The 22,464-nt window shown below is 44.3% G+C and overlaps 1 pseudogene; it reads left to right on the top strand.

Annotated features, from left to right (window-relative positions):
- Positions 1-7,551: 7,551 nt before the first annotated feature.
- LOC139033518 (inter-alpha-trypsin inhibitor heavy chain H6-like) lies at positions 7,552-22,455 on the top strand (annotated as a pseudogene).
- Positions 22,456-22,464: the final 9 nt, after the last annotated feature.

Genomic DNA, 22,464 nt, shown 5'->3' with positions numbered 1-22,464 from the left:
TGATTTATGGTAGACCCCCTTCCCCATGGCAAAGTGCTCAGTAATCTTGTAGGAATGAAGATGAGTGTTAGTTTATTCCAAGGATTTGGTTCTGTTATTTGGTGGTGGAATAAGGACAAAACCAAGGGCAGTGAGTGTATGAGTCTGCATCTTTCTTACCATGTCCACAGTGTAGGTTCAAAGAATGGAGAAAGAGATGGACCAGGGAACCCAGGCAGGCTTGGTGAGGAAGATGGAGTTTTAGTGACAGATTGGGAAACATTGCAGGGGTTTGTGGACAGGAGTCTCTGAAGTCTATGAACAAGACAGAAAGGTAAGTGAATATACTAAGTGCCTGCTATGTGTGGTGTTAGAGCTGTCTGGGAGGGAATGTTGAGAGAACCAGAAGGATGAACTGAGGTACTAGTTCGATGGTCAGACAGTAGAATGATAAAGAAGACAGCAGAAAGAGCTCTGGGCAGTGGGAGGGTCCATGGAATAGCCGGTTAAAAGGGAAGAAGATGATGGTTCCTAGAGATGAAGCAGGGTCAGTGGCCTGGTTGGGTTATCCATTTGGACAGTGAAATCACCCAGAATGGAAGCAGAAGTTGGGGTAGAAAGGAGCACTGTGAGCCAAGTGCCAGAGTCCCCTTGTGTAGTTGAAGATGTCCTCCCAGCTCTACTACCCACTAAGTCATGGGGCCCTCAGGCAGAGATCCACCTTTGCCCTGTTTTGGGGAGTATTTCCCTGGACCTTCCTTCCCAGGAAGCTCTCAGCATCTAATCCCCACATTACCAGACCCCTAAACTGGGACAGAGTCTTACAGACAATGAGACTCTCGTAATAGCTGCCTTTCCCCTCTTAAGACAATAAGCAGTAAAGAAACAAGGTTTATTGCTTAGGGAACAGGATCTATAAAAGAGAAAGCTGCACCAGGAGCAAGGAGGTTCCTTGCTTGTGGTCATGAATCGAGACCTGCTTTTGCTGCTGAGATGTTGAGCTGTTCTTCACTGGAAGCATTGATTCCATAGGCCGTGGTCACCTCAGGGATTGGATAGTACCTGGGAGAGGTAGACAATGTCAGAGGCACCTTAGACCTAGGAAGGATTCTATAGTGGGTGGGTACCATGTCCTTGGCACTCTCAGTCTCCCAGGTGATGTCCATCTGAAAATGGGGGGTAATGTGAGGGGGTAATGGTGAGGGGTGGCAAGGAACTTGGGAACTGTGATTCTAATAAAAAGTGAGTTTAAAGTGCTTGATAAGAGATAAGGGTGAATCATAGTCATGAAGAACTCTGACCTTCCCACTTACCTTCCCTCCACAGACCACTGGGTTTGCAGGGCTCCTCACCTCTTCTTTCCTACAAGGCTTAGACTTTGACTGGACAAAGATGGGTTTTTTTCTCACTACCTCAGGTGTAAGGATGGAAGGCATGTGAGGTGGGGAGGAAGAGATCAAATCTGGTTCAAGGCAAATGGGGAGTGGCCAGAACTAAAAAGAGGGAGTGCCAGGGGAAATGGGGACAGACTATGTTTCATGTTTTCATCTCCTTTATTAGCTAGGAGGCCACTACTGTAATAAATAAACTCCTACAGTCTTATCATTAAATTCCAAATAATTCTAGAATATATCATGTATTAATATCTCCCATTTGGCTAGGAGTGGGAAGAGCTCCAAAAGCAATTTCTCCATCTGTTTTTTTATTATCACCCCCAAGATTTTTTAGACATTTTTGTCCCAGTTGCTACCCCCCATAAAATTGGAATACCACAAATATACTGTGCACCTATTTAATGTATAATGTATATTTGTAATTTATACAGAAAAAGATTTTACTCAATATAGGGTTTATAATGACTAAAATATTTAAAAGTCTAACAATTTAAGATACCATGAACAACTTTATAACTATTTGCTGATTAGCTTTAAATGTAACATTTACATTGTAATATATCAAATTACATATGTAAATCAGCAATTTATATAGCTATGTGATAATAGCAGTATAACCAATATTTTAAAATACTATTCAAAACTTATTTTTCAGCAAAAATAAAACATGAAATTTTAAATTAATTTCTTAAAAATGATTTTTAGTGTAATTAGCTTTCAAATATTGCATGATATAAGAAAAATTTTAACTAGCTGCTAGGTATCCATTCAGGTCATATAATAAGCGCTCTTCAGTGCTTGACTGAAAGATCAATTGAATAACTTTTGTAGAATTAAATAAAAGCTATTTTTAATTCTCAAAGTCCAGACAACACTTCGAGACACTGAGGAAGTCTTCCAATCACAGCCATCTATTCGCCATGGTTTTATAGTACTGATTTTGCATACATTTTGTGTGTCTTCCTCATTGTTGCTCTTGTGAAACTCAAGAAAACCCAATAACAGAAATTATATACTAAAGAGTAAGATTCTTCAAGTAAGGTTGAGCTTTAGGGGGACACAAACTATGGTGAAAGTTTTTTGGGAATTTTTGTCCCCCACAAGGACCAGTTTTCACTCCCTTATGGTTGATTACCCACAACTCCATCTGCCCTTTCCCCCTGCATTAATACAAGACCTACAGTAACATTTCACCTGAATTGAATAAACAAGACAGAATGAGTGCTGAGTTGGGGGGGGGGGGTTGGTGAGGAGAGGGAGGGAGGGAAAGGAAAGGAGGGAGGAAAAGAACAAGAAATAACTACCAGAGACCAACCATTTGTGAAAACAAAGTGAGGGGGATAACACTTTTATTTCTCCAAACTTACACTTACAAAAATGCCTTGCTCCAATATAATGCTATTAATTAATGTATAATTGCCATTCACCCATTTCCCAAATGGAGATCAACCCAAATCTTTTCACCTACTATCTCCAGCCTCAAGTCTATGAATTTTCGGTGATACCCTTTTTTTCTACTTACCTTGCAACCTATTCTAGATATGCTGTAGGCTTTGAATTAGGTTGTACATTGAACCACCATGTCATGTGTGTGTATGGCTGTTGTATCATTTGGATAATCTTTGGATAATCACTGAGTATGATGTGGATGAAGGTACCAAAGGAATTTCCTGGGACTCATATATAAGGTACATTAAGCCCACGCAATCCTGAGCATACTTTGTAGAATTAACTTGTGTGAGACCCTAGAGGTTACTTCCACAATGACTGTGTGAAATCTGAGCTCTCGGAAGTCCTGTATTGGCTTGCCATAATCTACACTGACCTTTTGCCACTGGACATGGTAGTGCTAGGGTCATGCAGTGAATCTCCTACGTTCTAGATACGCTCTTCCCTACCCCACTGTGAGGCAGATAGACTCCCTATTTCCCCTTGGTCGTTGGGATCACTCATTCAAGTCACATAGTGAACTGACCCCCCTTTCTTGCCTATTGGTTCAATGTCACAAGGAACTCCAAATGGCCAGGTAGAAGTCTCAACTTCCTGTGAATCGAAATTGTTTAACTAAGTGAAGTGATGAGAAGTGTCGTTCCCTCTTCCATCCTTTAGTTTCTAGACCTATGTATTCTGTTTATGGGAGAAAGAGCATCATATATTGGTTGTTGATTCACAGAATATGCTGAATTCTGCATAATGGCCTTCAAACTTCACAAAATGTTGTTTCCTAACTGTCACTAGATTGAAATGTTTCGTAGGCCATCCCACTCTTCTGCAAAGGCAGTTGCTTATTGGTGATGGTGTATGTGATAAGAACAGGTAAAGCCCTTGTCGTTAGACCATTTGTCTTACCTCTTTCATTGTGAAATGTGTTCCTTGACCAGAAGAAATATTTTATAGGATGTTTCAAAGATGTACAAGGTGTGTAAAGTAATTAGAAAATCCAAGGATGATGGTTCTGGTAAAAGCACCAGGGGAGGCAAATCCATTCCAGAATATGTGGTTATTTCCATAAGGATAAATTGATGCCAACTCCCTGATGGAAAAGGTCCATTGTAATCCCTCTGTCATCCAAGGACTTGTTGGTCTCCTAGGAAATGGTAACATATTGGGGTTTCTACTGTTGAGAAATTGGGCACTCAACAGTGTTAGTAGCCAAGTCAACCTATGTGAAGGTAAATCCATGTCACACTCAGCCCATTCCAAAAGATCCATTCACTTACTCCTCATATATATGTAGGCAAAGCAATTTGACTGTGCCTTATAATAAGCGCTCTCCATGTATTTTGCTGCTTCCTTGTTATTGCTACCAGTTCTCCAATCTTGTTCCTTCCCAGCATCTGAACATCTGACAAGACTGTTAATTGGCATTGATCAGAGCCCCAGGTAGGACACTTTCTGAATTAAGAGATCAACCAGATGCACAGCTCCGAGTTATGTCTCCTCCCTTCCTTACCTCCCATCAGGGTCACATCTCAGTAGGGCTGTTAACTTTCAGTTAGTTCCTACTTATCAGACAGTGTCATCTGCAAACCATGCTCCTGGGTGTTTTCTTCTTCAGTAAACTGGTTATTGAGACTCACCACAAGGACCTAGGAGTGAGCTGAGGGAGAGGAAGCAATGTGACAGGAGTAGCTGTGAGTTTGTGCCCTCTCTAACTCGCTTTTGCTTTCAGGACCTGCTCCAGAGTGACTTGGAATATAACACTGCTCTTTGGTGGTGGAGTGCTGTTACTATCTGTCCAATGTTAGGGGCTGGTAGGTCAGATGGCACCAAGCCTAGGATAGACAGCTCAGTCTGCATGGTCACTTGGGGTCCCATGGTTATTCGTTCAAATAAGCCTCTACCAGGGCCTGTGATTTAACTTTGTGAACTCAATCATCAGGGGCCAGGAGCTGTTTCTCAAAAGGAGGGTAATTATTCGACAAAAAGCATGGCTTATGCTCCAAAACTATAGAGACGTGTGCTTTAATTCTCTGCTTGGGGCTTGTCACAGGTCTCATACAGCATCCCAATCTGTCACAGACACTCACTCAACTCACTCAGACATTGACTTGTTTATTTAACAAACATCTACTGGTAACTACAGTGTTCATGGCCTATGCTAAGTACTGGGGTGGCATGTTCTCAAGACACAGCCCGTCCAGTGAGGGAAACAGTGACAGCACCAAAAGGAACCATTTAGGTTTGTAGGAGTGCAGATGAGCAACTGATTCACTCTTCTTCTGCGGATAGGCATGTTTTTAATCACAAGTGAAGCGTGAGGAACATCTGCACAAATGTACAGATACAGACACACATTTTTATGCACAAATATAGGCATTGTGTCCACACATTCTAATTATGGATTATGAATCAGCAGTCAGTGTGCTCTGGTGGAAGGAGTCCTGATTGGGAGACAAGTGACGGGATTTAATCTACCCCGGCTCTCTTACAGGGTCCCTATGTGGCCTGGGGCATGTCCTGGGCCCATCCTGGCTTCATATCTTCTGCCTGTAACATGAGAACAGCATTAAGTCACCAAGCCTGGTCTCTGTGAGTGTCACGTTAGATAGTGGACGTGGAGCACCCAGAGTACTTTGTGCCCCAGGAGACTTAATGTCTTCACTAATTTGTCTTCAGTTTACCCACTATGTGAGCCATCTGTTTTTTAATAGCATTCTGATTGATGAACAGAGTAAATGTGAGAGACGAGGGGAATGGGTGAATGTGTGAGTAAAGAGTGGATGATTGTAATGTGAGTAATTGCATGAATGATTCAGTAAATAAGTGTGAATGAATGAATCACTGAATGAGTTATCAGTAACCTTTTCCTATATATTCTGCTAAGAGATGCAGAGGCCACACTTACTTTCCTCTGGAATTATGACTGAGAATGGGAGGCAATGGGATGACAGTGTGAAAGACAGGCTGCCCCAGAGGATATCTCAGGCCCTATAGGCTGGAGAAACACCGAGGCTTCCAGCCTTGCTTCAAACTTCATCTCGAGGCGTTTGAAGGCCACACTGGCTACAGCAGAATCGCTATATGAGCTGTCCAAATATGGATTCCTGGGCCTCACCCTCCTGGAGTCTGTGTGAGCAGGTTGGGAGGGGCCCAGGAATCTATCTTTATAACCCATTTATGAGTGAGCTTGATGTCCAATCATATTGGAGAACCAGTGATCTGGGCTATAGGCCTCCTCTGAGGGATGAGTGGACAAGCACAGAAAAATCATCCATGTTATGTGGTCACTCTCACTAAACTGTTTAGCTTCGAAGGTCCAACCTAATTTGACCCTGCTCACCCAGACAGACAGCATGGAATGAGGAGTGGGGAGACACAGACACAGACCTGGGTTCAAATCCCAGCTTTGACCTTCTGTGAAGGTGAGGCAGCAGGCAAATCACTCACTGGCTCTCCTTCACTTTTCCCATGTGCACAATGAGCATGCACAATCTATGGCCCAGGACCACTGTGAGAATTTGAGAAAATTCCTCCCCACAAATCACTGGTACACAGTAATGAAGAACTGATGATAATTGTAAGCCATAGCATTATCAAGCACTTACTAAGATCCAAGTATGGTTCCAAATGCTTTACATAAATGATCTCACTGAATTTGCACCAACTTTATCTATGAAAGAGGAGCTATTATCCTTCCCATGCTATAGATGAGGAGTCTGAGGTGTAGAGTGTGAATAACTTGTCCAGGGGCCCGCAGGCAGCAACTGAGTCCTTGGAGCCTGCACTCTTAAACCCTAAGCCATAAATGGCAGCTGCCTCCTCCACCCCTTCTCCTTAAGGGTTAAAACAGAGGGGAGAGCCAATCCTGTGGAGATCAAACAGAACAAAGACCTCTGAAAGGAAGGAAGCCAAGGGAATGTATGTAAGCAGGCGCCTCAGAGAGTATGGGGGCTCAGTTTGCCCCTAAGCTTCCTGACAGCTGTAGCAGGAAAGGGGGTGGGGAGCAGAATTCCCTAGTTTCCATGTTCCGCGGGGGGGGGGGGGGGGGGGGGGTTGGGGGGAAGGGGCGGGAGGGCGGGCGGGAAAGAAGGCACAGAGGCATGTCTAAATGGACATTTGTCTTGGACTGAAATTCCAGAGGAGTTGATCTTCTGGCCCTCTCAGCAAACATCCGGGACCAGAAATTCATCTGTGATTTCACGAGGTGCTAAAAGGCTTCTTCACACACGTGATTCTGTGAGAGTCAAAAGGCAGAGGGGGAAAAAAACACATGAAAGTCTATCTAGAAGACAACCTTGCTAGACTGTAAGTTCCCACAGCAGTAAGGGATGCTGGGGGAGACAGAGGCCCTGTCTGTGTATCTGTCTCTCTCTGCAACACACATCCCAGGGTCTCTCTGGGAGGAGATCCAGGCTCATGAGGACATGACACTCCTCCAGAGCCTGGGCTCCAGGATGGATGGCAAATGAGCCAGGATGAAGTTGTGAGTGATAGCCAGACTGCCAGAGCCTGGGAGCTGAGTGGGGGCTGGGTCTGTCAGGCTGGGCTTGCTTGGAAGAAGCAGAGTAGAGGGAGCTGATTATAGGTTTGGGAGAAGCATGTGGTATTTGGGCAGGTGGGGTGGGGGCATTGCAGGCAAAAGGAGCAGCAGGTGGTGCAGAGCTCACTTCTCACCCTCCCTGGATATTGCCCCTTTTGATGTCCCTTTACTTGGCTTTCTGCCTGGTGAACTCTTCATACCACCACCCATGCAGGTGAGGCTGACTCGCCCCCATCCACCAGGATTGAGAGGGGAGAGACCTGGGTCCGAATTACCTTCTGTCCAACACTTCAAGACAAGTCTGCCTTCTCTAGCTCAGGGATCATGGCCAACGTTGTGGTCCAGTATGATGTAGCACTGGAGGATATCACAGGAGACGTGCACGTGAGAGGGCCAGCAGAGTGGAAAGTGGGCTCAGGAGTCAGACAGTCCTGGGAAAACCGGCGCTGGCCTCCACGAGGTACTTGTTTGTTTCTCCCTGGGGATCAGTGAGGACTAGTGCACACAGACAAGATGGTGTGTAGCAACACATGACTTCACAGCGGGGAGGCACATGTGCCCCAAAGGCTTAGCGACCTGGAACTTGAATTCAATAAATTGAACTGAACTCCAGGTAAACACAGTCCTAAGTGAAGCAAGCCATAGCCCACTCCTAACCAGTCCTTTGAGGAAGGGAAATATTGGCCAGTGATTAGACTCTCATACTCTCTGCAGCTCTGATACTCTCGTGTTCTCTTGGGCTTTCTGGATGTCTCTACATTTTAAAAAGCCTTTTAGCCTCACTTGAGCCATTTGCCTAAACTGGGAGCCCTTAAATTCTGAGCTCACGCACTCACAAAAGAAATGCCAAGGTCCCATCCTCTTCCAGAGGAGTAGAGGCTGATCCGGGACCCTTGTCTTGACAACAATTGTGTGGCAGCCTGAGATGTCTGGTCCCAGCCTGCTTGTTCCACAGCACCTCTCACTGCCTCCAGCACACAAACCATCCTGCAGCTGCCCCACACCATGACACACCACACATCATTGTCCCAAAGCACCTGAACCTGCCAAACATCTGTGCCTGAGTATGTATTCCAACTATCTGCCACCTTGGGAATGTCTTCCCCTTCCCTTCTCCACTGGGGAGTGTCCTCCTCATCCTTGAAGACCGTGCTTCAGGGCCACCTCCATGGTGACCCCGCCTCACTTACAATTCCTCTCTCTAGTCTGGGCTAATATAGTGCTTTGGTTACACCTCTCCTCATACATTTCCTCATTCATTCATTCATATGTGGACTCACCTCCACCAAGCAGGAAACCACCTCTAGCCCCATCCAGAGTCTAGCCTGCACTGACTCTGGGAAATCAGGGTAAATTGGATGCAGCCCCTAGTCTCTCTTTGGAATGTCCCATCCTGAGGTAGCCAGATACATAGAGTTGGAGCCATCATAAAAGGTGCTAAGTGCTGTGTATAAACCTGTAATGGGTTATGTATGGATACTGCTGAGGAGGGTTTCACGGGAGACTTCCTGATGAAGCTGGCCTTTAGGTCAACATAGGAAAACTAACCAGAGTTTACCTTGGCCTGGGCTGACAGGGTGAAGGGAATGCCATGAGGAGAGAGGGGAATAGCATGTGCAGAGGCATAGAAGTGTGACAGAGGCCTGTTATATAGGGGAGAAAATGGAATTCGCCCTCTCAGAATAGGAACTGAGGGTGTCATGCTAGTAGAGAGCACCAGAGCCGTAACATGGTATTCTGAGGTGTGAGTGTGTGTGTGTGTGTGTGTGTGTGTGTGTGTGTGTGTGTGTGTGTACATGCATATGCGTGTAAATTGAGGTGTTTGTCTGCTTTTTCATTCTTTACTCCTCCCAGCATTGCCTTGAGTAAAGTTGTGGATAGGACAGATGCAACCAGGCATTATAGTACAACTGATACTCCTTATAGAGTCAGCAAAGAGAGGACCACAAGTTGACTATGGCTCAGATCATGAACTCCTTATTGCATAATTCAGACATAAATTGAAAAAGTAGGGAAAAACCACTAGACCATTCAGGTATGACCTAAATCAAATCCCTTACGATTATACAGTGGAAGCTGACAAACAGATTCAAGGGATTAGATCTGATAGACAGAGTGCCTGAAGAACTATGGACAGAGGTTCACAGCATTGTACAAGAGGCAGTGATCAAGACCATCCCCAAGAAAAAGAAATGCAAAAAGGCAAAATGGTTGTCTGAGGAGGCCTTACAAATAGCTGAGAAAAGAAGAGAAGCTAAAGGCAAAGGAGAAAAGGAAAGGTATACCCATCTGAATGCAGAGTTCCAAAGAATAGCAAGGAGAGATAAGAAAGCCTTCCTCAGTGATCAATGCAAAGAAATAGCAGAAGCAATGGAATGGGAAAGACTGGAGATCTCTTCAAGAAAATTAGAGAAACCACGGGAACATTTCATGCAAAATGGGCTCAATAAAGGACAGACACAGTATGGACCTAACAGAAGGAGATGATATTAAGAAGAGGTGGCAAGAATACACAGAAGAACTATACAAAAAAGATCTTCACGACTCAGATAATCACGATGGTATGATCACTCACTTTTAGAGCCAGACATCCTGGAATGTGAAGTCAAGTGGGCCTTAGGAAGCATCACTATGAACAAACCTAGTGGAGGTGATGGAATTGCAACTGAGCTATTTCAAATCCTAAAAGATGATGCTGTGAAAGTGCTGCACTCAATATGCCAGCAAACTTGGAAAACACAACAGTGGCCACAGGACTGGCAAAGATCAGTCTTCATTCCATTCCCAAAGAAAGGCAATGCCAAAGAATGCTCAAACTACTTCACAATTGCACTCATCTCACACGCTAGCAATGTAATGCTCAAAATTCTGCAAGCGAGGCTTCAACAGCATGTGAACTGAGGACTTCCAGATGTTCAAGAGGGAAAAGGTGTTCAAACTTCCAGATGTAAAGCTGCCTTTAGAAAAGGCAGAGGAACCAGAGATCAAATTGCCAACATCCCCTGGATGATAGAAAAAGCAAGAGACCTCCAGTAAAACATCTACTTTTGCTTTATTGACTACTCCAAAACCTTTGACTGTGTGGATCACAACAAACTGTGGAAAATCCTTAAAGAGATGAGAATACCAGACTGCCTTAGCTGCCTCCTGAGAAATCTGTACGCAGCTCAAGAAGCAACAGTGAGAACTAGACATGGAGCAATGGACTGGTTCCAATTGGGGAAAGGAGTATGCCAAGGCTGAACGTTGTCACAATGTTTATTTAACTTATGTGCAGAGTACATCATGTGAAATGCCAGGCTGGATGAACCACAAGCTGGAATCAAGATTGCTGGGAGAAATATGAATAACCTCAGATATGCAGATGACACCACCCTTATGGCAGAAAGCAAAGAGGAACTAAAGAGCCTCTTGATGAAAGTGAAAGAGGAGAGTGAAAAAGCTGGCTTAAAACTCAACATTCAAAAAAAAAAAAAAACTCAACATTCACAAAACTAAGATCATGGCATCTAGTCCCATCGTTTAATGCCAAATAGATAGGGAAACAATGGAAACCCTGACAGACTTTATTTTCTTGGGCTCCAAAGTCACGGCAGATGGTGACTGCAGCCATGAAATTAAAAGACGCTTGCTCCTTGGAAGAAAAGCTATCACCAACCTAAATGGCATATTAAAAACAGAGATATTGCTTTGCCAACAAAGGTCCGTCTAGTCAAAGCTATGGATTTTCCAGCAGTCATGTATAGATGTGAGAGTTGGACCATAAAGAAAGCTGAGCATTGAAGAATTGATGTGAACTGTGGTGTTAGAGAAGATTCTTGAGAGTCCCTTCGACTGCAAGGACATCAAATCAGTCAGTCATACAAGAAATCAGTTCTGAATAACATTGGTGCTGAAGCTGAAGTTCCAATACTTTGGCCACCTGATGTGAAGAACTGACTCATTGGAAAAGACCCTGATGCTGGGAAAGATTGAAGACAGAAGGAGAAGGGGATGACAGAGGATGAGATGGTCGGATGGCATCACTGACTTGATGGACATGAGTTTGAGCAAGCTCTAGGAGTTGGCATTGGAGAGGTAAGCCTGGCATATCGCAGTCCATGGGGTCGCAAAGAGTCAGACATGACAGCGACTGAACTGAACTGATACTCCCATCCAGTGTGTGCTCTGATTCCTGCATCCCCCAAACAAGAACCCTTCAGTCCACCTACCTACCATTTTATTTGCGTATGCCTGCCTTTCAAAGCCCAAAACCCTCAATCCATGAACACCTAATCTGTTATGCCCACGACTGCCTTGGTTGGGAAACCTGAATTGAATCACACTGATCTTATTTACCATCTTCAGGTGAAACAGAGACATGCAAGAATGATACCAGATGAGAAGTGCTTTGTGAATGAATCTTAAGTATGATGGAAGCCATTGTGAGGGGTGAGGAGGTCAGAGAGTGCTCCCTGGAGGAAGTAAAGACATACTATGGTCTTAAAGAATTCAAAGACATGTGCCAGTTTGGGAAGGATGCTCTCAGAGGCAAAGGCAGTCTAGTAAACTGAGGGCTGAATGATACAAAGAATGGAGGTTGGAAAAATCCAGGGATGTGAAGGGAACTACAAGAGGATTGGAGCTCCTGAAACGTTGATTTGAGGCTCATGATATGTTCAGAGGTGAGCCTGAAGGCCATGAGTGGTGCAGGGGCTTTTTAAGGAATATAAAATTTATGTTGAACATGCCCAGGGAGCGAGCCATGGGAGAGAGTGGTACTATGAGGTTTGTGTTTAGAAACACCAGACCATGCAGCTGCTGCAAAGATGTGTGGAGGGAAGGGACCTCAATAGAAGCAGGGAAACCAGAGGGAAAGAAGTCCTAAATTGCGGCTTTATTAGTTTGGGACAGTGAGGAAGGGTGGACCTGAGACGTATCCAGCAGATCAAACCAGCATGAACTTGTGGCTGAATAGATGTGAAGAGTGAGGGACACAGGAGGATTCAGGGTGACACTCAGGTTTGTATGTGGACTGAACATGTGCACGATGGTGCCTCTAAGTGACACACACACACAAGGACGGGATGGGAGGAAGGTAATGAATTTGTTTGGGCAGCATACACTGGAGGCTTCAGCCATCCAAGGGAATGGGTCCAGTGGTGAGTGGGTATGAATTTGTGGAGGGGGGACGAGTGAAGAGCATTGGACTGGAGAAGGACTTGTCGGGTCAGCAATGGAGATTCATGGGTTGAATCCAAAAGAGCTAGGGAGGGGACCTAGGCAGAATGTCTAGAGCCATAAGAGCAGATCTAGGATGGCAGTTGCTAAAGCAGAGCTTCCCAGTCTAGCAGCTATTGACCTCCACAACCCTTGGGATATCCAGCCCCACCAACTGACATCGGGCTGTTCAGGATTCTAAATGCCCACCACTTCCCCCACTGTGCTACACAAATGTAATCATTTTCTTTGCATGCCACGACTGACAAATATTAGGCAACACTACTAATGGAACACAGGAAGAACATGGAGCTGAAGAAAGACTGAATCCTATGGGCCTGAGAGCCTGGAGGAGAATAAGGAGCTTTTGTCATCTCTGAACCCAGGGGACAAGGTTCTTCTAAGGACCAGAAGTGATTGTCAATTGTGAACTCCATCAGGGAGGTGCAGTCTGAGGAGAACTGAAGTACATCCAGTGAGTTTTGAAACCAACTAGTCATTGCTGCCTTTGGTGAGAGAAGGATCAGTGGTGAGGGTGGGACCTAGGCTCCAGTAGGTAGCCGAGTAAACTGGAGATGAGACGACCATTACAGCTGTGAGTTCATTACCTCGACATGCTACCAGGAAGAAAGGAGCTGGTTTGAAGTTTGGGTGGGATCGGGATGAATGGAGGTTGTCTTAGTGGGTGGAAAAGACAGCAACGTTTTTAAATTCTAAAGAAGACCCAGTCAGGTGCATGGGTAGGGTGTGACAGTAGGAGCCTGGCTCCTGTTAGGTCCTGGAGGATGCGCATGCACGGGGTCAGGGAAGGATTGTTTTGTCTTTCAGTAGAGGGATGAGGCATCAAGGCACGTGGACCTTGTGCAAGAGCGGAGCGGGCAGTCCAAGGGACATGGCCTGGTGCCCTTAGTGTTCTCCTGTGGAGGGAAGGGAGACGGTTCCTGAGAACAGTGTGGCATGATAGCTGAAGGGGGTGTGAGAGGGAATGCCGCTGGTTTCTAAGATGTGAGGTGTGGCACCACCAGTGAACCTGGGTGCATGGAGAGATGGGATGTGATTTTCCCAGATGCTCTCACCTACACAGGTATGGGAAGAACATGGAAAGACAGCTGGACTCTGCCTGTTGCTTGGGCATTTGCAGGATGTTTGACTCAGGCCTTGGGGGACTGTTCTAGTATGCAAGGGAAAAGTGCAGACAGAGCCTAAACTTGTGCTTGTGAATTAATTAAAAGGCTGGCATGGAGGGGAAGAGCAGGATGTCCTCTCATCTTCCTTCCTTCTCTCCACTCCCAGTCCTGCCCTCCAAGAGGGGAGGAGATAATGTGTCTAGCTTTGTGATCAGAGAATGCCTGAATATCTGCGAGAATAAGCTGGTTATCCTGGGGCAGAGCCTGCTTCAGGCTTCTGGGCAGCACAGACCCTCTGCAAGCCTATACTTCCTTAGGCTGAGCTGCCACTGGTCCTGGGGGCCCTCCCAACTTCCCTCTCCCTTTCCCTCAACTGTCTCTGTCTCTCCAGGCTCTGCAGAAAGAGAGACGGAGTGGGGGAAGGGGGTCAGCAGCCAATCACATACCTGATAGCCCAAGGCATCTGCACCTGGTCTAACCAATCCCTTCTGAACAAACTGCTCACTCAGCCTCTGCTCCCTCCTCCCCTCCCTGCTCTGCCCAGCAACAGCAGAAAGGAGGCTGAAGGAGGAGAGGGAGGCCCTGCAAACTCCCAGCCCCTGGCAGCAATGGAGCTGGGCCTCAGACTCACTCTATAGAGAGAGGTTGAAACAGTATTTACAGTTCCTGGAGCCCAGGCAAATCGTCCCTCGGGGCCCTCAAGACTGTACAAGCCCAGCTCTCACAGACAGGAACTCACATATTATAGAGATCCTGATCCTTGGAGCCTTTGGCCTCAAGCCAGTCATTCTCTCTCCACTCAGGGGCAGGCCCTGGGCTGGCAGTCTGACCAGCAGAGATACATAGTTCTGCTGGAGGAGACAGACATTGAGCAAGCAATCCCACAAATGCCTGTTTAATGGCAACAGTGATAAGGCCTAGAAAGGAAAAGAGTAAAGTTTTATGTAGCCAAATAAGAGAGGACTTGATTTAGAGGCTTTCACAGTTTTTGTTGGTTTCACTTCTGTTTTCCTCAGATTTACAACGGCTATTTTATTCATGACTTTGCACCCAGAGGCACCTGTTGGTAAAAATGTGGAGTTTGTTTTTGATGTGAGTGACTCCACCTGTGGTACCAAGATGAAGCAGGAAACAGGGACTCTGGGGGTCTTTTGTAGCTTTTGATTTAGAAAACTCAGAAAGCAGAGTGCTGGATCAGTGTTTCCCTGAGTCCGGACTCCCTGCCATCCCATCTCCCTTCGACCTTATAGGCCTAGGCCTATCTTAGTGTCTTGGTTCCTTATCAATTAGGACCTTCATAGACATGGAGCTCAGTATGACTAATATGCTAAGGATTCTAATGTGAAAAGTGGACAATGTGCAAGAACAGATGGGAAATTTAACCAGAGAGGTTACGCTGAGAAAATTTATAAGAAGGCTCAAAATATAAAACACTGTAACAATAATGAAAAATGCTTTTTATGGCTCATCAGGGAACTGAACATGGCCAAAGAATCAGTGAACTTAAAGACATGAGAATAGAAACTTCCCAAACTGAAAAGCAAATAGAAAAGAGAATGAAAAAAATAAAAAAGAAAACCAACAGAATATCCAAAAACTATGTACTTGCACAAAAGTGTAACATGTTTAATGGGAATACCATAAGGAGAAGAAAGAAGGTTGCAGAAGAAATATTTGAAGGATTAACAGGCACAGATTCTCCAAATAACAAATGACCTCCATCAAATCAGAGGTCCTTGAAGCTCAGAGCACACTAAGCAGGATAAATACTAAAAGATGTGCATGGAGGCATATGCAGAAAATCAAAGACAAAGAGAAATCCTGAAAAAGCCCACAGAAAATATTATCTTTCTTGTAGAGGAACAAAGATAAGAATTACATTGAATTTCTCTTGAGAAACCATGCAAGGAAAAAGAGAGGGTAGTGAAATATTTAAAGTTTTGAAGGAGAAAACCACCCAATTTGACAACAAAATCGTCCTTCCAAAACGAAATATAAAAACTTTATCAGCCAAACCAATATTGAGAGAATTGTCACCAGTAGACCTGTCTTGCACAGCTAAACGTTAAAAGAAATTCTTCAGAGAGAAGGAAAATGAAAATAGGTCAGGGACTTGGATCTACATAAAGAAAGGAAGATTGTTAGTGAAATAATAAATAAAGGTAAAATAATATATTTTATTTTTAAACTAATTGATCTACCAGATAACAATTTACTCAGAATAATTAGAGCAACTGTGTATTCAGTGATTATAGCTTTTTGATAAGTGAAATTAATGACAGCAGTGCTATAAGGGACAAGAGAAAGGAACTGGACTACTCTGTCACAAGGTACTTGAACTATGCATGAAGTTGTAAAGTGTTATTTGAATGTGGACTTGGATTAACTGTAAAGGCATATTGTAAACTCTAGGGCAACCACTAATAAATTTTCTTAACATAATGGATATGCTAAGAGATAAGAGAAAACAAGACCATATAAAACACTCAATTAAAATCAAAGAAGTCAGAAAAAAGAGCAAGAGACAAAGCAAAAAAGGGAAATGAAGAGAAAGCAGTTTTAAACTATAGCAAATATTATCTAGCTATATCAGTAATCATTTTAATGATGACTTGTTAAATATACCAGTTAAAAGATAGAAGCTGTCAGTGTCAATTAAAAGAAAACAAAACAAAAGAACCAACTATATGTTTTCTACTAGAAACCCATTTTAAATATAAAGACACAGATAGATTAAAAGTAACAGGATGGAACCATATGCTATGCTAACACTAACCCAAAGAAAGCTGAACAACTATATTAATTTCAGACCAAGTACACTTCAGAGCAAGACAATTGTCAAGATTAAGAAGTGCATTATATTATGGAAAAAGGTCAAGTCTCCAAGAAGACATAATAATCCTTACTGTGTATCCAATTGAAATTACAGTGTCAAAATATATGTGGCAAAAACGAATAGAACTGCAAGAAGAAATAGAAAAATCATTAATATAGTTGGAGACTTCAATTTCCTCATATTATACATGGACATATCCAGCAGACAGAAAATCCATAAGGACACCATTGAACTGAATAGCACCATCCATTAATTGGATCTAACTGACATCTATACAATAATTCATCCAACAATACACATTGGTCCCAAGCTCACATGGAACATTTGCCAAAACAGTCTACATTGTGGGTCATAAAACACACCTTAATAAATTTAAAATAATATAAATCATACAAACTATGCTCTCAGACTAAGTGGAATAAAACTGGAAGTCAGCAAAGAAAGACAGCTGGAAAATCTCCAAATAGTAGGAGATTAAGCAACACACTTCTAAAAACATAATCTGTCCCTGGATAACAGGAGATTCTTAGGAAAAGTCATCCTTTATATGTCAGTCCTCTCAATGGAAATAAGAATATGGTGCTCAGCTTCTGATCCCAGAATGTGTGACCTATCCCATCTTATGGCAGGAAAACTTGTTACCTACTTAGGAGCATTCAAGGCATCTTCTATCAGCTTAAGATGTAGAGAGAAAGGCAAGGCACAAGTTCTTCATGTGGTTTCTAGAATCCACACATATATAAAAGATTATGCCTTAAATAACTGGATTTAACACCTCCAAAATACACATTTGAGTCCCTGGTCCATCAATGACTAGCCACTTCACTCTCTGATCCTCAATGTCATCACTTGTAAAATGAGGATATTATTAGCACCTTGTTTGTTGTGTTGCTGTGAAGATAAAATGAGCTTATGCATCTAAACTACTGTGCCAGGAACATAGCAAGTATCCTAAAAATGGTACCTAATACTAGAACCTACATACTATATTCCTTGAGTCTAGCCCTATACTAAATACATCATGGAGAAGGGAGCCAAGGGGAAGTAGCATTCTAAGCCCTGTTCTCAGAGGACACAATATCTGTATGGAGGATGAAAATATTCAACGTAAGATAATCAGCAAATAGTCTGGGACAGAGAATGTCTGGGTGTGAAAGGCATGGATCAGAGTAGGCAATCAAGGAAGGGCTGCCCAGAGAAAGAGCAACTGAAGTAACTGTGAAGCTATAAATAAATAAAGAGCAAAGTTGTGGAGATGAAATGGAATCTAGGTTAGCTGGGGGCTGGTGAGAAGACCAGCCTGGAAGAAACAGATGGTAATGTAGAAGAACAGATTAGAGAGAACAGCAACCAAAGCATGCAAAATTATTGATGTGTTAGTCATCAGTCATGTCTGACTTTTTTGCAACCACTGTAGCCCACCATGCCCCTCTATCCATGGAATTCTCCAGGCAAGAATACTGGAGTGGGTAGTTATTCCCTTCTCCAGGGGATCCAACACTATTAAACTTTAGGGCAGCCCTGGAATCATTGAATTCTGGGTCATGGGGTTCAGAAACCATAGGAACTCATGAATCCTAGTGCTCTGAAAGCACAGAGCTTGAACCTTCTAGACCACTACAGTCCAGCATAACTTTTTTGATGCTGGAAATGTTCTAAAAGTATGCACTTTTAGATGTACTAATTTACTGTCCAATACAGTAGCTACTGTCCACATGTGGTTATTGAACCCTTGAAATGTGGCTACTGCAAGGGAAGAAACAGAATTTTGATTTTTTCTTCAATTTTAACTAACATACATTTTGTTAGTTAAATATACTGCAAAGGTAAACATTAGTTAAATGCTGACAAATATCAGTCTAGTCAAAGCTATGGTTTTTCCAGTAGTCATGTATGGATGTGAGAGTTGGACCATAAAGAAGGCTGAGCACTGAAGAATTGATACTTTTGAACTGTGGTGTTGGAGAAGACTCTTGAGAGTCCCTTGGACTGCAAAGAGATCAAACCAGTCAATCCTAAAGAAAATCAACCCTGAATATTCACTGGAAGATTGGTGCTGAAGCTCCAATACTTGGCCACCTGATGTGAAGAGCCAACTCATTGGAAAAGACCCTGATGCTGGGAAAGATTGAGGCAGGAGGAGAAGGGGATGACAGAGGATGAGATGGTTGGATAGCATCACTGACTCAATGGACATGAATTTGAGCAAACTCTGGGAGATGTGATGGACAGGGAAGCCTGGCATGCTGCAGCCCATGAGGTTGCAAAGAGTCGGACATTACTGAGTGACTGAACAACAACAACGTACGTTTACATTTAAATAACTACATGTGGCTAGCAGTTACCACTGGACAGTGCAGTTCTAGGCTTTGAGCCATTAGAGCCTATAGAGCATTTTGACTTAGGTCTTAGGACTTCTAGATTTACCGAGTGCTAGAGTCAGAAATAGATGGAGAAACAGTGGAAACAGTGTCAGACTTTATTTTGGGGGGCTCCAAAATCACTGCAGATGGTGATTGCAGCCATGAAATTAAAAGACGCTTACTCCTTGAAAGGAAAGTTATGACCAACCTAGATAGCATATTAAAAAGCAGAGACATTACTTTGCCAACAAAGGTCCATATAGTCAAGGCTATGGTTTTTCCAGTGGTCATGTATGGATGTGAGAGTTGGACTGTGAAGAAAGCTGAGCACTGAAGAATTGATGCTTTTGAACTGTGGTGTTGGAGAAGACTCTTGAGAGTCCCTTGGACTGCAAGGAGATCCAACCAGTCCATCCTAAAGGAAATCAGTCCTGGGTGTTCATTGGAAGGACTGATGCTGAAGCTGAAACTCCAATACTTTGGCCATCTCATGCGAAGAGTTGACTCATTGGAAAAAACCCTGATGCTGGGAGGGATTGGGGGCAGGACAGGGAATGACAGAGGATGAGATGGCTGGATGGCATCACAGACTTGATAAGCATGAGTTTGAGTAAACTCTGGGAGTTTGTGATGGACAGGGAGGCCTGGCGTGCTGCGATTCATGGGGTCGCAAAGAGTCGGGCATGACTGAGCAACTGAACTGAACTGAACTGAGAGTCAGAAAATGTTAAAACCATGAAACATTTAGACCTCAATACTTTGTATAGAAAGTGCCTTTCAGTCTTGAGCAAGACCTCAAGTCTTGGTCTATCTCCTTTACTTCATCTATATCCTACAGACTAAAAAGGCAATGAATGTTATCCTTGGTAACCTGTGGGCCAGTGACTACTTCAACATCACCTCCTTTTCTTACACAGTGTCTGCAAAGCTGGAGGCTCCATCCAAGCCACCATCCAGAATGTCTACAGTACTAAGGACTACCTGGGCCATATGGAAGATGCTGGTTGTAAGTGTTAGACCTACCAACCCAAATTGGCAGACTCTGGTGACATGAGAAATTCTCCCATCATTCACCCATCCACTTTATCTCTCATAATGTCTGAAATATCACTTTTACATTTTACACAAATATCTTCCTTCATGCTTCTTTGCCTAACAGAAAGAACACAGCTAATTCTCCATGTATTTTAGGGCATATTCCTCTTTGGGGCTGAGTTTCCTCCTCGTAAAGCATATACTCAAAATAATTTGCTAAAACTTTAGTTTCATATTTTATCAATAATCTAGATATTTATTTCTAAGTATTTTGAGTAAGCTTCTGCCCTGATTTTGGCTTTTGATCAATCCTCTCTCAGACAGTTACTGAAGTATCCCCCTCCCACCACCTCCTGACCACGCAGCCCCTTCTTCCCCTGTAGCATAGAGGTGGGGATGTTATCCTTGAGGAGCTGCCAATCTGACTAGAGAATGAGACATCCCCCAGGAAACAGGCAAGGCAATCTGAGACAGGGAGTGATAAAAGCCAAGGACATGTGGGACCCAAAGTCAGATCTCAGGAAGTTTGTGTGGGAGTGGGGAGTTGGGAAGGATAAACAGCGGAAACAGTCTGAGCAAAGATAAGGAGATGTGACTGAGCCTGGGAGGTTGACGAGGTGCTCAGTGTGTCTGGAATGGGGGTAGAAATTACTAGAAAATGTGGTCTCACAGTCTGCTCTCCAATTAGAGACTGACATCAACACGGCTTGCTGGCAGCTTCTTCAGTGCTGAAGCATAGCAACCAGGAGCTTGGGAGGAGCCCCAGTGTGGGGGAGGATCCCTCTAATCATATTCCTGACAGACAGGAAGCCCACAGCTGGAGTGACAACTTCCATTGTGATCCTCTCTAACATCCCTCAGGCACCGAGCAACAAAGTGGCCCTTTTCAGCTTGGCCTTTGGGAATGATGCTGACTTCCCACTGCTGTGTTGTTTGTCCCTAGAGAACTGAGGATCAGCCTGGCACATATACGAAGACACCAGTGCAGGCCCTACAGACAGAAGGCCTCTATGAAGCAATCTCCATGTCTCTGCTGGCAGATGTGCATCTGGACTACCTGGGTGGCTTGACTGGGGCCTCTTCTTGGGCCATTTTCCCCAACTACTTTGGTGGTTCAGGGCCTGTAGTGGCAGGCCAAGTGCAGCTAGGCAAGTAGGAACTAAACATCCACCTGAAAGCCCATGGCCCCAGGGATCAGCTTCTATGGCCTGCCGCAGTGAAGTAGCTGCCAACAGCAGCCAGAAGGCCTTTGGTTGCCCAGAGGAGCGAGCCCCCAATGTAGCCCACTTCATACGTTGCCTTTGGGCCTACATCACTATTACAGAGCTACTGGAGGCATGCTTCCAGGCTTGTGATGCCAGCACTCACCACATGCTGGCTGCCAAAGTCCTCAATCTGTCCCCTTAACAAAATTTTGTCACACCTCTGACTTTACTGGTCATGGCACAACCCAAAGAAGCCAGTGAGAAAGCCAGGAAACAGACTACCACAGATGGACCAGGCACCATCATGCCCTTAGTCATGGCCTAGGGGCAGGCACAACCCAGCCAACCTAGTGCCCTTGGTTTCTCCCAAATAAAGGCTTGTGAAACCAAAGCTCTACTTATCCTCAACTACTCATCTCTACAAAGAAGATGCCCAGTTTCAAGGAATTAAGACCACTGGGTCAGAGCCCTAGTACCCCATACACCCTTGCATACCCAAAGCCCCAAATTCCAGCATAACAGGATTCTGGAACTTTGGCTCAGCCAAAATTTAGGACAAAACCTGCTGTCATTGTGCTCTCAAATTTTGGTGCCCTATTGCTTCTGAAGTCCAGCACACCATTACATCAGAACCTCGGTACTGTATTAGCCATACTGAATTCAATACACAAGTCCCACCTCTGAATTCTAGCATTCTAGCCCATTCCCAAACTGGCCCTATGAAACATGCTACTCCGCTGTATTTCAAACCTGGTGCTCCATTACAACCTAAACGAGATGGCTCATCACGCCCACAACCTGAGGTACTTATACCACAATCAACTAAAAGCCTGTCACAGCCCAGGCCTGAATTCTCCACACATCAGATCCTCAAATACCCACCACACACCACAGCAAGGGTTCTTGCTCCTAAGACCCCAAACAACATGCCATATCCTAGACCTGGGATCCTCTTACCTAAGACCCCTAAAATTCCATTACCTCTTAAACCTAGTGCCCCACCTCACCAACCTTCCCTCAGTTTATCACTTTCCAATCTAGGACACCAACTCCTAACAAACCCAAAATCCCATTACCTTCCAGGCCTGCCAAGCTCAGGCCCCCACCTCCAGAGGCTTTGCATACTCCCAAGCACTGTCTCAAGTCTCACAAGTCCCAGCAGTACCATGACCATTTCTGCCCTTGGAGAATCCATCATTACTCCCTTTCACCCCACCCTACCCTCTCTGCTGCCCCGTGAAAGGCTCTGGCATCAGCATGACCTGTTGCCAGAGCCCCAGAGCACCACCTGTGTCTATGAACAAGAGGTCCAGCCACACGGGAATAGAGAATAGAGAGCACTA

Source organism: Odocoileus virginianus, unplaced genomic scaffold, assembly GCF_023699985.2.
Source record: "Odocoileus virginianus isolate 20LAN1187 ecotype Illinois unplaced genomic scaffold, Ovbor_1.2 Unplaced_Scaffold_14, whole genome shotgun sequence".
NCBI lineage: Eukaryota > Metazoa > Chordata > Mammalia > Artiodactyla > Cervidae > Odocoileus > Odocoileus virginianus.
This window is presented reverse-complemented; position numbering and strand designations above follow the sequence as displayed.